The sequence below is a fragment of the Phocoena sinus genome, chromosome 19 (assembly GCF_008692025.1).
Source record: "Phocoena sinus isolate mPhoSin1 chromosome 19, mPhoSin1.pri, whole genome shotgun sequence".
Lineage (NCBI taxonomy): Eukaryota > Metazoa > Chordata > Mammalia > Artiodactyla > Phocoenidae > Phocoena > Phocoena sinus.
Genome location: NC_045781.1, coordinates 3754694 through 3770115, shown reverse-complemented (window position 1 = coordinate 3770115; position 15422 = coordinate 3754694).

Sequence of the window (15422 nt, the reverse complement as noted above, 5' to 3'; positions counted from 1 at the left end):
TGTGGGAGAGACTTCCTCCAGGGAAACGGGAATGGGGGAGGAGAGAATCTCTGGGTCTGACCTCACTGTGGCCTGATTTGGGATTAAAGGTTTGGAAATTTAACAACTTTGATTTGGAGTCCGTTGTTATGTGATTTGTGCACTCCAGGGTAGAGAAAAGGGGTCACTTGTGCTCTCCAGAAACCCACTACATGCTACTTGTCAGCCCCAAAGTCACATGTCAATGAACCCATAGAGAGTGACAGAAACTCAACAGTTTGGAACACAAACACTGTTATGGATTGAAGGGGTCCCTCCTGAAAGTATTTGTTGGGGTCCTAACCACCAGGACCTCATAATTGACTTCATTTGCAGATAGGGTCTTTGCAGATGTGACCAAGTGAAAATGAGGTCATTAGGGTGGGCCCCTAATCCAATAGGACTTGTGTCCTTACATGGAGAGATTAGGACACTGATACGTGCAGAGGGAAGATGAGGTGAAGAGACACAGGGAGAAGATGACCGTCTACAAGCCAAGGAGAGGTGCCTAGAACAGATTCTCCCTTGCAGCCCCCAGAAGGAACCAGCCCTGCAGACACTGTGATCTTGGACTTCCAGCCTCCAGAACCGTGAGACTGTGCATTTCTGTTGTTTAAGTCCCCAGTCTGTGGTACTCTGTTAGGGCAGCCCTAGCAAGCTGATACACCTGTTAGTCCCCTGGAAGTGGGGGTTCTGCTGCAATAAGTACCTAAAAATGTAGAAGTGGCTTTGGAATTAGGGAAATGGGTAGAAGCTGGAGGTGTTTTTGAGGTGCATGCTAGAAACAGCCATGATCGCCTTGACAAGACTGTTGGTAGGAATATGGAAGTGAAAGGAAATTCATAGGAGGGCTCAGGACTTGCTGTAGAGGAAGTGTACATCATCTTAGAGAATATACGTATCATTATGAACAGCAGTATTGGTAGAAGCTGTTCAGCCACAACTAACAGTGACCAGGCCATGCAGACCTGGTGTCAAGGGTTGAAATCCTACAGCCAAGGGCCCAGCCTCCTCTCATGAAGACCAGTGTATGTATTTCACCTCAAAAATCACAACTCGAATGAATTCTTCAATTAGATAGGAATTGCTGAAGCTGATCTCAAAGGCCAAAGTCTCTTAAACATTTAAAAATATTTAAAATATGGAATATGTGCCATTTTATGAATGCAGATATTGTGCGTGTGACTCTTAAATGCTTCTATATTTAATTATACATTATATGTGTAATTATATATATTATATATTACATAAAATATATATAATTTTAAATATTTACTATAAATTCAATCAATAAATGTAATATTGTAAAATTAATATATTTAATAAAGTAGAAGATTTATATTATAATATAAAATTCTAACAGAATATACTATATTTTAATATAAAGTTCTATGTAATATTATACCAATATTATATATAATACATGATTACATCATAATAAACAGATCATTATATTGATATATGGATATTATAATATATTAATATATTCACATAAGTGTTTCTCTATTTAATGATAAATACAACTATATGTTATATAATCATGTATAATTATAACATATATTATAATCTTTATATAAAACATATTAATATTCTGTCATATTGTATAAACAGAGCATTCATAGGATTACACTGATGTAATATAATATTTATACAATATAACATATTATATAAATAATATAATACGTATATATGTAACATGATATTTATACAATATAACCTGTTATGTAAATATAATACTTATATATATATAACGTGATATTTATACAACATATTATACTACATAAGTCTTGTAACATTTATAATGTAATTATGACTTGTCCCAGGGTTGGAAGCACCTTCCTCCACGAGGAGATCATTTGTCATCCAAGAGGTGTGGGGTAACCCTTTCTTGATTAGCTGAGGCTGCACCCCATCTCAGATTCAGTGGGGCACTCTGGCAGGACATTCTCTTTCTTTCTTTTTTTTTTTTCTTGTACTCGGGCCTCTCACTGCTGTGACCTCTTCCGTTGCGGAGCACAGGTTCCAGACGCGCAGGCTCGGCGGCCATGGCTCACGGGCCCAGCCGCTCCGCGGCATGTGGGATCCTCCCGGACCGGGGCACGAACCCGCGTCCCCTGCATCGGCAGGCGGACTCTCAACCACTGCGCCACCAGGGAGGCCCCTCTTTATTTCTTTTCTGCACGGAACTCAGCATCGTGCTAAGGATACTGAGCGGAGAGCCGGGGATGTGCATTCGCTTCTGATTCAAGGGGCAGAAGAAGTGTCCGGCTGTGGTTGAGAATGTGGGCTCTGGACCCGGACCGTTTGGTATGAAACCCTGGCCCCCCTTTTCATAGCTTGAACAACTTGCTTACCCTCTCTTGTTTCCTCATGCTCATTGCAGCACTTACCTCCTAGAGTCCCTGTGAGGAGTGAACACTGCAATAATCTCTGCAAAGCCCCCTGGAAGACTGTCCTGGCACAGGTCATAACTCCACCAGTCTTGCTGTCACTATTATTTATTGAGTGGCACTTGGGCTGGGCATACAGTAGAGTGTATAGGGACCCCTGCTGGGCTGAAAGTCTGGTGATGGAAACAGATATTAATCACATAATCACACTAATGAATGTGTAGTTATAAAGTGAGATAAGTGCTAGGAAAAGGGATCACAAACAATTTTTCTTTTCTACTCGACTTTGTGCCCAGTGGACTCAGGGAAGCCCCGAGTTGTCTGCCTTGGGGATGGGATCCTCTGGTCTTGGGGGAATGACTCTTGGTCCAGTGGGGTCTTCACTCTGCACCCTCTTTCCCACTTGGGATATTTGTGGATTTTCCCAAAAGTGGGAGAAGGAAATAGAGACCCCCTCTGAGACAAATAACTGGAATCACATTATACTATGGGATAATTTATCAATTTGCATCTGGTCACCTCATTTTTTTTTTTTTTTTTTTTTTTTTTTTGCAGTACGCGGGCCTCTCACTGTTGTGGCCTCTCCCGCTGCGGAGCACAGGCTCCGGACGCGCAGGCTCAGCGGCCATGGCTCACGGGCCCAGCCGCTCCGCGGCATGTGGGATCCTCCCGGACCGGGGCACGAAACCCGCGTCCCCTGCATCGGCAGGCGGACTCCCCAACCACTGTGCCACCAGGGAAGCCCCCACCTCATATTTTTTGAAGTGACGGGAAATAGAAGCTTCTTGAAATCTACACCTTTTCTGTCCTTGTTGTTTACATTTACTTTTTTGAACATAATCTCAGACTTACAGAGAAGTTGCAAGAACCAGAATAGCGTATAGAAGACCCACATACTCTATTCAGATTCACCTATTGCTAACATTTCACCCGACACCCAAATGTGTAGGGTCTTTTTATTTCCGCCAAACATTTATTTTTAAGTGTGAAGTGCACCATGTATGTGCTGACTTATGGATACAACTGTATGAATAGTCCGAGTTTGATTCTCTTAAATGCAGACTCAACATCCCATTGAAAGAATTAAAATTAAAAACACCCACTAATCTCAGAACCCAGGCTAAGGAAAAGAACTAGTATCTTGGAAACTGCTGCATTTCCTTACTAGTATCCCCACCTTAAGGCACAGCTCTCACAAGATAAACAGCCACACCCTGAATTTTGACTAAATCATTCCTTATCTCTTCTTCATAGTTTTACAAACTAAAATTCTGTCCTTTTTAAAAAAAGCTTGTTTCATTTTGCTTAGGTTTGAACTTCATGTAAATGGAATCCTATTGTATGTACTTTTCTGTGTAATTGTCTTTTTTTGTTTTTTTTTTTTAAAGCCCAAAGAAAAGGATTCAAACTCATGGCCAGAAGGCTGGATAAGACCTACAGGCACATTTTCTTTAGCCTTCAGAATGTTACTAAGGTATTTATTTACAACCAAGTGGGGATCTAAAATGCTTGGGGAAAAAATTCCAGAGTTCCAAAAAGCAAAACTTGAATTTGCCAAGGCAGGCGACTATTAGGGTAATATAAGTAATCTAGGGATTATTTAAAGTATAGGAGAGGATACGTGTAGGTTATGTGCAAATACTATGCCATTTAAATAAGGGACTTGAGCATCCTTGAATTTTGGTACCGGCAGCAGGTCCTGGAACGAATTTCTCTCAGATATTGAGGGACAACTGTATTTAACTGAGGTAAATTCACATAACATACAATTAACATCAACCATTTTTTTTTAAGTCATACATTAAAACAAATTTTTTTTTTTACTTTATTTTATTTTGGCTGTGTCGGGTCTTAGTTGTGGCACGTGGGATCTTTCCTTGTGGCACGTGGGCTTCTCTCTAGTTGTGGCATGCAGGTTTTCTCTCTCTAGTTGTGGCCGGCAGGCTCCAGAGAGCGTGGGCTCTGTAGTTTTGTGACAGGCGGGCACTCTAGTTGAGGCATGTGGGCCTCGGTAGTTGTGGTTATGCAGGCTTAGTTGCCCCGTGGCATGTGGGATCTTAGTTCCCCGCCCAGGGATCAAACCAACATCCCCTGCACTGGAAGGTGGATTCTTTACCACTGGACCACCAGGGAAGTCCCAACCATCAACCATTTTTTTAAGTGAACAATTCAGTGGCATTCATTACATTCCCAAAGTTGTGCAACCATCGCCTCTACCTAGTTCTAAGTCCCTGTGCCCAGATATTTGGTCAAATGTTATCTGGGTGTTTCTGTGAGGGTGTTTCTAAAAAAATTAATGTTTAAATGGATGCACTTTGGGGACTTCCCTGGTGGTCCATGGTTAAGACTCTGTGCTTCCACTGCAGGGGGTGCGGGTTTGATCCCTATTTGGGAGACTAAGATTCTGCCTGCCGAGCGGTTGTGGCAGAAAAAAAAAAAAAGGATGCACTTTGTGTTAAGCAGATTGCTTTCTTTTTTTTTTTTTTTTTGTGGTACACGGGCCTCTCACTGTTGTGGCCTCTCCCGTCGCAGAGCACAGGCTCCGGACGCGCAGGCCCAGCGGCCATGGCTCACGGGCCCAGCCGCTCCGCGGCATGTGGGATCTTCCCCGACCGGGGCACGAACCCGCCTCCTCTGCATCGGCAGGCGGACTCTCAACAACTGCGCCACCAGGGAAGCCCGCAGATTGCTTTCTATATGATGGATGGGCCTCATCTAATCAGTTGAAGGATAAAAAATAGAAGAAAAAGCCCAGCCTCCCCTGGGCAAGAGATAATTCCCCAGCAGACTGCCTTCACCCTGGAACTGCAACATCAACTCTCCCGGGTCCCTAGGCAGCTGGCACAGCCTCTAGAGATCTTGGACCTGTCAGCCTCCATAATCACGTGAGCCGATTCCTTATAATAAATCTTTTTCTGTGTATGTTACACATCTTATTGTTTCTATTTCCCTGAAGAACCCTGACTAACAGAACACCCTGTGTAGTGCCCCTCCTACACTGCACTAGGATTGGATCTGTGGGACCCATAGCATATGGCAGAAGTGATGGTATGTCACTTGCAAGATTTGGTTATACAAGACACTGTGGGTCTCATCTTGGTTGTTTTATTTTCTCTCTCTCTCTCTCTCTCTCTCTCTCTCTCTCTCTCTCTCTCTCTCTCTCCCTCTCTCGGACTCTGGGGGAAAACATGTCATGAGCAGCCCCATGGCGAGCCCACGGGGCTGGGGACCAAGGCCTCCTGCTAGCAGCTGTGGGAGTAGCTCCTCTGGCTCGCATCAGACCTTTGGACCCTGCATCCCTGACCAAGAAACAGCCTGTATGAAAACTCACGGGTGTCCCTGCACCAGTACCACTCAGCGAAACCCCATGTAAGCTTGTACAAACCAGTCTTAGCTTGTGGCTGTATGAAAACAACCTGCAGGCTGCATCTGGGTGAGGTTTTTTTTTTTTTTTTTTTTTTTTTTTTTTTTGCCGTACGCGGGCCTCTCACTGCTGTGGCCTCTCCCATCGCGGAGCACAGGCTCCGGACGCGCAGGCTCAGTGGCCATGGCTCACGGGCCCAGCCGCTCCGTGGCATGTGGGATCCTCCCGGACCGGGGCACGAACCCGTGTCCCCTGCATCGGCAGGCGGACTCTCAACCACTTCGCCACCAGGGAAGCCCCTGGCTGAGGTTTTGACCTCTCTGGTCTTGTTTAGGGAGATTGGCTCCGGGGACAATGGCTCTGAGGGGCACATTCTAGTCCCAGCCTTTCTTGGGTCATACCTGGCTCTGGCTCTGTCACCTCTGCAGTTGTCTTGGGGTTGTGCTTTTGTTTCTGTTGTGTGTACATGCTGTTTGTGTGTGCACATGTGCGAGGTGTTGTGTGTGTAAATTTCTCTGTGCACGCACATCTCTGTTTCTGTATTTTTCTGTGTGTGTGTCTGTGTGTGTTTGTGGTGTACTGTCGTGTTGAAGACTCTCATTATGTTTTTGTGTAGCTGTTTCTCTATGGGTTTCTATTTGTGTCTATGCAATTGTGTCCATCTGTGCTTTGGTGTATCTCTGTATTGGTGCCTGTCTACGGGTTTGCATCTAAATGATTTGTGTGATGTCTTTCTGCTTCTTTTTTGCATGTCAATTTATGCATGGCTTTGTGTTTCTTCACAGAGAGGGATTGGGAGAGAGGAGTTACCCTCTCTCTTGCAGAGAGACTTGGTCAGCCTTGTGGTGAGGAAACAAGAGGAACTGGTCCCAGCCTCGTGAAGGAGTCACGCTTCCTGGCTGTATGTTCTTGGGCAAGTTGCTTCACCTCACGGTGCCTCAGTTTTCTCATCTCTTAAGTAGGGATAATAACGTTACCTACTTTATAGGGTTGTTGCGAGGATTCATGAGTTAATCCGTGTAACGTTTTCGGTAGAAGACCTCTAATAGTACGTGTTCTGTAAATGTTAACTGTTGTTGATAATAATCCATAGTGCTGATGTGTTTATATAATAAGTATATAATAAGTGTTTAAGCAGTAGCTATTTTAATGTTATATAATAAGTGCTCAAGCAGTAGCTATTTTAATGTTACGATCTCTCATATAATCTCTCTTTCCTCACCTTGTCCTCCGACGGGCACCAGACTCTGACTTTAGCCACGATTGACAGAGGCCCGATGCTCCATGGAAGTTGAGTGCTGGAGATGTAGTAGAAGGTTGCCTAGCAACAGAGGTGTTAGGGTAGATAGGAGCAAATCCCCCAGTGGTTCCTGAGAGGAGGAATGTAGGCAGGATTGGACCTATTTGAGGCAAAATAGGAGGAGACTGACACGGGCCACCCTGAGAGTCAGACTGAGGAATTTCTCAGTCCTGCTCCCAGAGCTTCTGGACATATTCCATGTCTTTCTTTTCTCTCTGCTTCTCACCTTCTCTTCCTTCTTCTCTTCTTCCTCCTCCTCCTTCCTCTTCTTTTACTATTACTATTATTACTGATAATAATAACAGCTAACCTTTTTAAGTGCCTCGTCGGTGCCAGGCACTGTTCTAAGTGTTCTGTGTGAACACACGTAAGCCTCACAACCCTCGGAGTTGTTCCTGCTACTATTCCACCTAACAGATGAGGAAATAACAAGAAGCCAGCTGGGATTCTGGGGTGGATATTTTCTCCCTGAGAAGAACACAGAAGGCAAGGAGGGATGCTCTTTTATGCTCGAACGTGCTTGTGCCAGGACAAGATGCTTGGAGCTGCCCCAGCTATAATAAGGTCTGGAGGCGACAAGCCAAACATTAAAGATGTCAGAGTGGTAAAATAGAAAGGGCTTGGTCCTTATTGGCATGCCTCGAGTGTTTGTATAAAACCGTCCTGTGGGCAAGATGATTAATTATCTTTATTGCGTAAGCCAGAGTTAGGTAATTGGTTCCTTGCAACTGAGCTCAGCCTAGCTGATAGAATTACCCTGCCAAGGGACAGAACGTGGTAAGGCACCAAAGCCCATGGGTACAGGTAAAGAGGATGCCTCTGAGAATACTCTTTCATTGCCACACTTACCTTTTGATAGCTTAGAGTCTTATTAGAGGAGAAGAGAGAATCAGGGGAAAGAAAAAAGCACGAGATGTCTCATTTCAGTACAGGGCACGTGAAGGGGCCGAAGTTGACTGGGGGACTATGGTCTTCTCTAGGGCTCTGTAGCTGGAGAGACATATATCTCATCAATTACCTTGGAAGAAGGTAGACGCTTGATATCCACTTTATCCCCCCAGGTGCCAATTTCCTTCCAGCATTCCAGCATTCCTCACCAGACTCTCTTTGTCTCCCTGGAGGAGCCCCGAGATGGTGCCATAAGAGCAAGTGAATATCCTTCCTCTTTATTGCCTGATTGACTGTAGTTCCTCGGGGAACATACTCCCTTTCTCAGCACCTAGAGGAAGGATAGTGGTACCAAGGATCCACACCATCATCTTTAGCAGAGCCTGTAGGTTTGGTTCAGTCGACCCCAGCCATAACTCTTACCTCCTTTATATTTCTCTATTGTAGAAGCTGGAAAGTGGAAGACTTGAAAGATTAGAAATGCAAGGTAAGAAACGGATCAGAAAAGATGCAAGGAAGGGAGGATCAGAATGGCTGGAGGGTGTTGCGAATTTCAGTAGGATAGTGTATAAGCTTCCGACTGCTGCTGTAACAAAGAGACACAAACTGAGTGACTTAAAGCATTCTTTAAGTCGTTCTGCCTTCTGGAGGTCACAAGTCCCAAGTGGGTCTCACTGGGCTAAACGCACAGTGTGGCAGGGCTGTGTTCCTTGCTGGAGGCTCGAGGGGAGAATTCATTCCTTGCCTTTTTCACTCTGTCTAGAGGCTGCTGCCATTCCTTGGCTCGTGGAAATCTAAAATCTTCTTTTGTTCTCACATCTCCTTCTCTGACTCTGACAGTCCTGCTTCTCTCCTATAAGGACTCTCGTGATTGCTTTGGGCCCTTCTGGATTATCCAGAATAACAGTCTCATCACAGGATTCTTCCCCCAGGACTTCCCTGGTGGCGCAGTGGTTAAGAATCTGCCTGCCAGTGCAGGGCACATGGGTTCAAGCCCCGGTCTGGAAAGATCCCGCATGCCGCGGAGCAACTAATCCCGTGCGCCACAACTACTGAGCCTGCACTCTAGAGCCCGTGAGCCACAACTACTGAGCCCACGTGCCACAACTACCGAAGCCCACGCACCTAGAGCCCGTGCTCCGCAACAAGAGAAGCCACCGCAATGAGAAGCCCGCTCACTGCAACGAAGAGTAGCCCCGGCTCGCTGCAACTAGAGAAAGCCCGCATGCAGCATCAAAGACCCAACGCAGGGCTTCCCTGGTGGCGCAGTGGTTGAGAGTCCGCCTGCCGATGCAGGGGACACGGGTTCGTGCCCCGGTCTGGGAGGATCCCACATGCCACGGAGCGGCTGGGCCCGTGAGCCATGGCCGCTGAGCCTGCACGCCCGGAGCCTGTGCTCCGCAACGGGAGAGGCCACAACAGTGAGAGGCCCGCGTACCGCAAAAAAAAAAAAAAAAAAAAAAAAAGACCCAACGCAGCCAAAAATAATAAATAAATAAAATAAAGTTAAAAAAACAGAAAACAAACAACATCTCAGGCAATGTACATCAGATACTGTTATCTCGGTACTTCAGGGAGGAGCTAAAGCAGAGGATATGGGGGAAGCCCTTTCCCGGGAAGGCCCCATAGCGTCCTGCTAGGTTACAATAGCTGAGCAAAAACTTGAAGGAAGTGAGAAAGTTAGTTATACCTTTATCTGGAGGCAGAACATTTTAGAAAGAGAAACAGCCAGCTCAAAGACCAAGGCAGAGATGCATCTTGTGTGTTTGAGGAGTGACCTAGGAAGTCACTGTGGTGGAGAAGTAGGAGATGAGGCTGTAAGGAAAGAAAAACAAAAGTGGGGAATGAGGCTTTTAAAGATACTTTTATTCATTCTAAGGACTTCGGGTTGTTCTTTTTCTCTGAGTAAAATAGGGAGCTGTTTCAGAGTTTAGGGCATGATCTGACTTAGGTTTTAAAATAGGGTTGCCCCAGGAAGTCCCTGGCGGTCCAGTGGTTAGGACTCCATGCTTTCACTGCGAGGGCCCAGGTTCAATCCCTGGTAGGGAACTAAGACCCTGCAAGCCACTCGGCCTGGCCAAAATAAATAAATAACTTTAAAAAAATAGGGTTGCCTGATTAAATATAGGCTTCCCAGTTAATTTTTAATTAATTAATTAATTAATTATTTTTGGCTGCGTTGGGTCTTTGTTGCTATGCGCGGGCTTTCGTTTTTAGTTGTGGCGAGAGCGGGCTACTCTTCGTTGTGGTGCGCGGGCTCCTCATTGCGGTGGCTTCTCTTGTTGAGGAGCACGGGCTCTAGAGCGCAGGCTCAGTAGTTGTGGCGCACGGGCTTAGTTGCTCCGCGACACGTGGGATCTCCCCGGACCAGGGCTTCAACCCGTGTCCACTGCATTGGCAGGTGGATTCTTAACCACTGCACCACCAGGGAAGACCCTCCTGGTTAATTTTGAATTTCAGGTAAACAGTGAATATTTTTTTAGTATGAATATCTCCCTAAAACTACAAGGCACGTACTCATACCAAAATTTTGTTGTTGTTGATCTGAAATGTAAGTTAACTGGGCATTCTGGATTTGAATGTGCTAAATCGGGCAATTCTATTTTTAAAGGATCCCTCTGTCTGCCGTGTTGAGACCACATGGTTGACGTGGTGCATGAGCCAGAAGCAGGGTCATCATTTAGGGGGTGATTGTGATAAGCTGGGTGAGGAATTTTGGTGGCTCAGGCTGGGGGATACCTGTGGAGGCCGAGGGCCGCCCCCGCCTCAGCCCTGCCCCTCTTCCTTGCTTTAACAGATGTTGCACAATCTTTGTGAAGAGGAGGGGAAACGCTGCAGAATCTGACAACAGCAGCTGTAAAAAATAGTCCTTGCCTACTCGTTTTTCACGTGCAAGGAAAAACACTGAAATGCGAGATGTGAAAAGCCACAAGATAAGACGGCTTAGGAATTTGCGTGGCTCCCTCATCAGTGTTAATGACTGCGTTTTCCACACTGCACTTCTTTTTTCCGCTTAGACAAAACTTCAGATTTCTTATTGTGGCTTGCAAAGTTCTGTGAGGCCTGGCCTCTCTTTTCATGCTAAGTTATTATCATTATTTTTTTTAATTTATTTTATTTTTGGCTGCGTTGGGTCTTCATTGCTGCGCGCGGGCTTTTCTCTAGTTGTGGCGAGCGGGGGCTACTCTTTGTTGCGGTGCGCGGGCTTCTCATTGCGGTGGCTTCTCTTGTCGTGGAGCACGGGCTCTAGGCACACAGGCTTCGGTAGTTGTGGCACGTGGGCTCAGTAGTTGTGGCTCACGGCTCTAGAGCACAGGCTCAGTAGTTGTGGTGCACGGGCTTAGTTGCTCCGCGGCATGTGGGATCTTCCCAGACCAGGGCTGGAACCCGTGTCCCCTGCCTTGGCAGGCAGATTCTTAACCACTGCGCCACCAGGGAAGCCCTCGTGCTAAGTTCTGACCAGCCTTCTCTGCTCCAGCCACACTGACTGAGTGTCCCTTTTTAGAACTAGAACATGCCAAGCTCACTCCTGCCTCAGGGCCTTTTCACTGCCTGTATCTTCTGCCTGAAATGTCATCCCCTTTACATTTCTCACGGCTGGATAATTCACAGCCTTTAATTCTCAGCTGAAACACATTTCCTTCAAAGCGCTCCTTGACTGTTTCCTAAAGGTAAGACCTGCCGTCCACAGAATTATGTTATATAGCACCACCCTGTTTCTATGTAGCATACGCTCATCACAATCTCTAAATATTATTTGCTTGTTTGTGCCCATCTTTCCAAGTAGAGTATAAGCTCCACGAAGGTGGGGATTCTGATTACTTCCCCCCAAAAGCTCGGCACAGCATACATGCTCAATAAATATTTCTTAAATAACTGGATAAATGAAATAGTTCCAGAAATGAGCAGGACTTGCTTAACAGGATTCTGGTGCACCAGTATTCAGTCTCCTGTTTCCCCAACCAGGGTCTAATCCCTACAGATTCAATTCTCATAAAGTGCAATGAAAGCCCCAAAGCTGGGGTTCATCCCAGGGTAATCACTCAAGGTGCTTTGACCGACCACATCACTTGGTTAGAAGTTTTGCTCTCCTGCAGATTTGCTTTGCAGTTTTTTTGTTTTGTGCTGGTTTGGTTTTGGCCACACCACGTGACTTGTGGGATCTTAGTTCCCTGACCAGAGATTGAACCTGAGCCCCCTGCAGAGTCCCTGCTTTGCAGTTTTCAATATTCATGTCACCAGGGTGCCCATAACTTCTCCATCTTATTCTGTCTGCTGCAGTGCCTAGGAATTTTCTGGTTAATCCATATGCGTTAGAATTTTTTTTACCACGATAATCATTTTTTTTTTTTTTTTTGCGGTATGCGGGCCTCTCACTGCTGTGGCCTCTCCCGTTGCGGAGCACAGGCTCCGGACGCGCAGGCCCAGCGGCCATGGCCCAGGGACCCAGCCGCTCCGCGGCATGTGGGATCCTCCCGGACCGGAGCACGAACCCGTGTCCCCTGCATCGGCAGGCGGACTCTCAACCACTGCGCCACCAGGGAAGCCCCACGATAATCATTTTAAGGGTACATTTCAGTGGCTTTAAATCCATTCTCGTTGTCATCAGTGTCCAGAACTTTTCTCATCTTCCCAAACTGAAATTCTGTATCTACTAAACAATAACTTCCATTCCCCTCTGCCTCAAGCCCCTGGCAACTATTTTCTGTATAAATTTGACTACTCTGGGTACTTCGCATAAGTGGAATCATTATACAGAACTTGTCTCTCTGTGACTGGCCTCTTTCACTTAGCATAATGCCTTCAAGTTTCATCCATGTTGTAGCATGCATCAGAATTTCTTTCCTCTTTAAGACTGAATAATAGTTCATTGTATGGTGTTATGGACTGAATGGAATCTCCCCAAAATTCATATGTTGAAGCCCTAACCTCCAATGTGACTATATTTGGAGATAGGGCCTTTAAGGAGGTAAATAAGATTTAATGAGGTCCTAAGGATGGACCCTAATCCCATAGGACTGGTGTCCTTATAAGAAGAGAAACCAGAGACTGATCTCTTTCCCTCTCTCTCTCTTTGTCTCTCTCTCTCTCTCTCTCTCTCTCTCTCTCTTTCTCCCTCCACCACCCCCCGACAGAGAAAAGGCCACGTGAGGACACAGTGAGAAAGCACTCATCTGCAAGCCAGAAAGCGAGCTCTCACGAGAAACCAACCTACCAGCACCTTGATCTTGGATTTCTAGCTTCCAGAATTATGGGGAATACATTTCTGTTGTTTAAGCTACCTTCTGGTTATCGTGAATAACGCTGCTATGAACACAGGTATACAGATATCTGATGCAAATATACATATCCGAGTCCCTGCTTCCAATTCTTCTGGGTATATACCCAAAAGTGGAATTGCTGAATCGTACAGTAATTCTATTTTATGACTTAGAATCTGATAGTGAATTTTTATTGTGTCAGTGGAGGACTCATGCCAAGAGAGGCTCAGCAGGGGATGGCTTTTAAGAGTACGATGTAGAAATAAACCACGTCTCATTTCCTGTAGGGTCAGCAAAAGACAAACCAAACCGTGGGGCAGAAGACAGAAGCTGGGGACAGGGAGTGACCTCCCCAGCTTTGCTCCCTTTCTCAAACCGCCGAACTGAACAAGGGTCTTTGGAACAGGACAAAGGGACCCCATGTGTCCAAACCCTTCTCTGCTTTGGGGCAAGGGGCTTGAGGCTGGAAATGAGAGTACATCACCCCTTGGTATCTGTGGGGGATTGGTTCCAGGATCCCCACAGATACCAAAATCCCACGGATGCTCAAGTCGTCTATATAAAATGGTGTAGTACAGCTGGCCCTTCCCACTGGCGCATTCTGCATTCGCGGTTGGCTGAATCCGCAGACGCAGAACCCATGGATACGGAGGTCCGAGTGTATTTCATGTAGGATGAGGTTGAGTTTCTGTAAGGAGATATTAGTTACAGTTCTAAGTGTTATTGTATTAGACGCTAGGCGTAGGGCAAGAGCAGATGGTGAGTCTTGCTGCCCCGTCTGCATCCCCCTTGGGCTGAAGACAATCACTGGCTTCCTCCTAGTGACAAAAAATGGCAGCAGGGCTTCCCTGGTGGCGCAGTGGTTGAACGTCCGCCTGCCGACGCAGGGGACGCGAGTTCGTGCCCCGGTCCGGGAAGATCCCACATGCCGCGGAGCGACTGGGCCTGTGAGCCATGGCCACTGAGCCTGCGCGTCCGGAGCCTGTGCTCCGCAGCGGGAGAGGCTACAGCAGTGAGGGGCCCACGTACCGCAAAAAAAAAAAAAAAAAAAAGGCAGCAATGACCTACAGCAGGGGCCACAGGACAAAAGGCTTTCACCACTTCATCCCTTCAAATTGGGATCCTTGACTCTTCCCAATGTTGCTTCTCTGCTCTGGGTATCTATTGATTTATACCAAACCATCCGAAACTTAGTGACATAAAACAACCTTCACTGTATCATGCTCACAGATGCTATGGGTCAGGCGTTTGGACAGAGCGGAGAGATGATGGCTGCACCGTATCTGCAGCTCCAGCTGGGAAGACTTGACCAGCTGAGGGTGGCATGAGGGGTGGGGTACTGGGATGAACTAGAATCACCTGGAAGCTTCTTTACTTACATATCTGGTGCCAGGCTGGGGTGACTCCGAGGTTGGGCTCGGCTAGGGGACAGGTGACTGGAGTGTGTACACATGGCCTCTCTGTGTGTCTTAGGCTTCCTCATGGCATGGTGACATCAGGGTAGTTGGACTCCTTGCATGGCGGCTCAGTAAACAAGGCAGAAGTTGAATCACGTCTTATGACCTAGATATGGAAGTTGCCTGGGTCATATCTGCCAAACTGTTGACCAGAGCAATCACAGACCCACTAATATTTGAGGGGACAGGGTCATAGACCCCATCTCTTGAAGGAAGGAGGGTCAAATAACGTACAGCTGTGTCATAAAACTGTTACGTTCTCCCCACGGGTTTGACTATAAAGCTCTGTCCCTAAAGAGTTGATTGATGGGGTGAAGCCGTGATTATTGGGGGAGGGGTGTTAGGTGGACCAAGAATTTAAATAAGTATAAGAAATATATTACAAACAGGGACTTCCCTGGTGGTCCAGTGGGTAAGACTCCCCACTCCCAGTGCAGGGGGCCCAGGTTCGATCCCTGGTCGGGGAACTAGATGCCGCAACTAAGAGTTTGCATGCTGCAACTAAAAGATCCCACAGGCCGCAACTAAGAGCAGTCGCAGCCTAAATAAATAAATAGTTTTAAAAAATGTTTTTTGAAAAAGAAATATACGGCAAAGAGATAAGGAAACGTTAGCAATGTGAGAAAAAGAACAATAATCCATAAAGCAAGGGTTTTGTGGAAATACTAGGTATGAAAACATATGATGGTAAATAAAGAATTTAACATTAGCCTATAACAGGATAAACAGTAGAGTGGATACAGC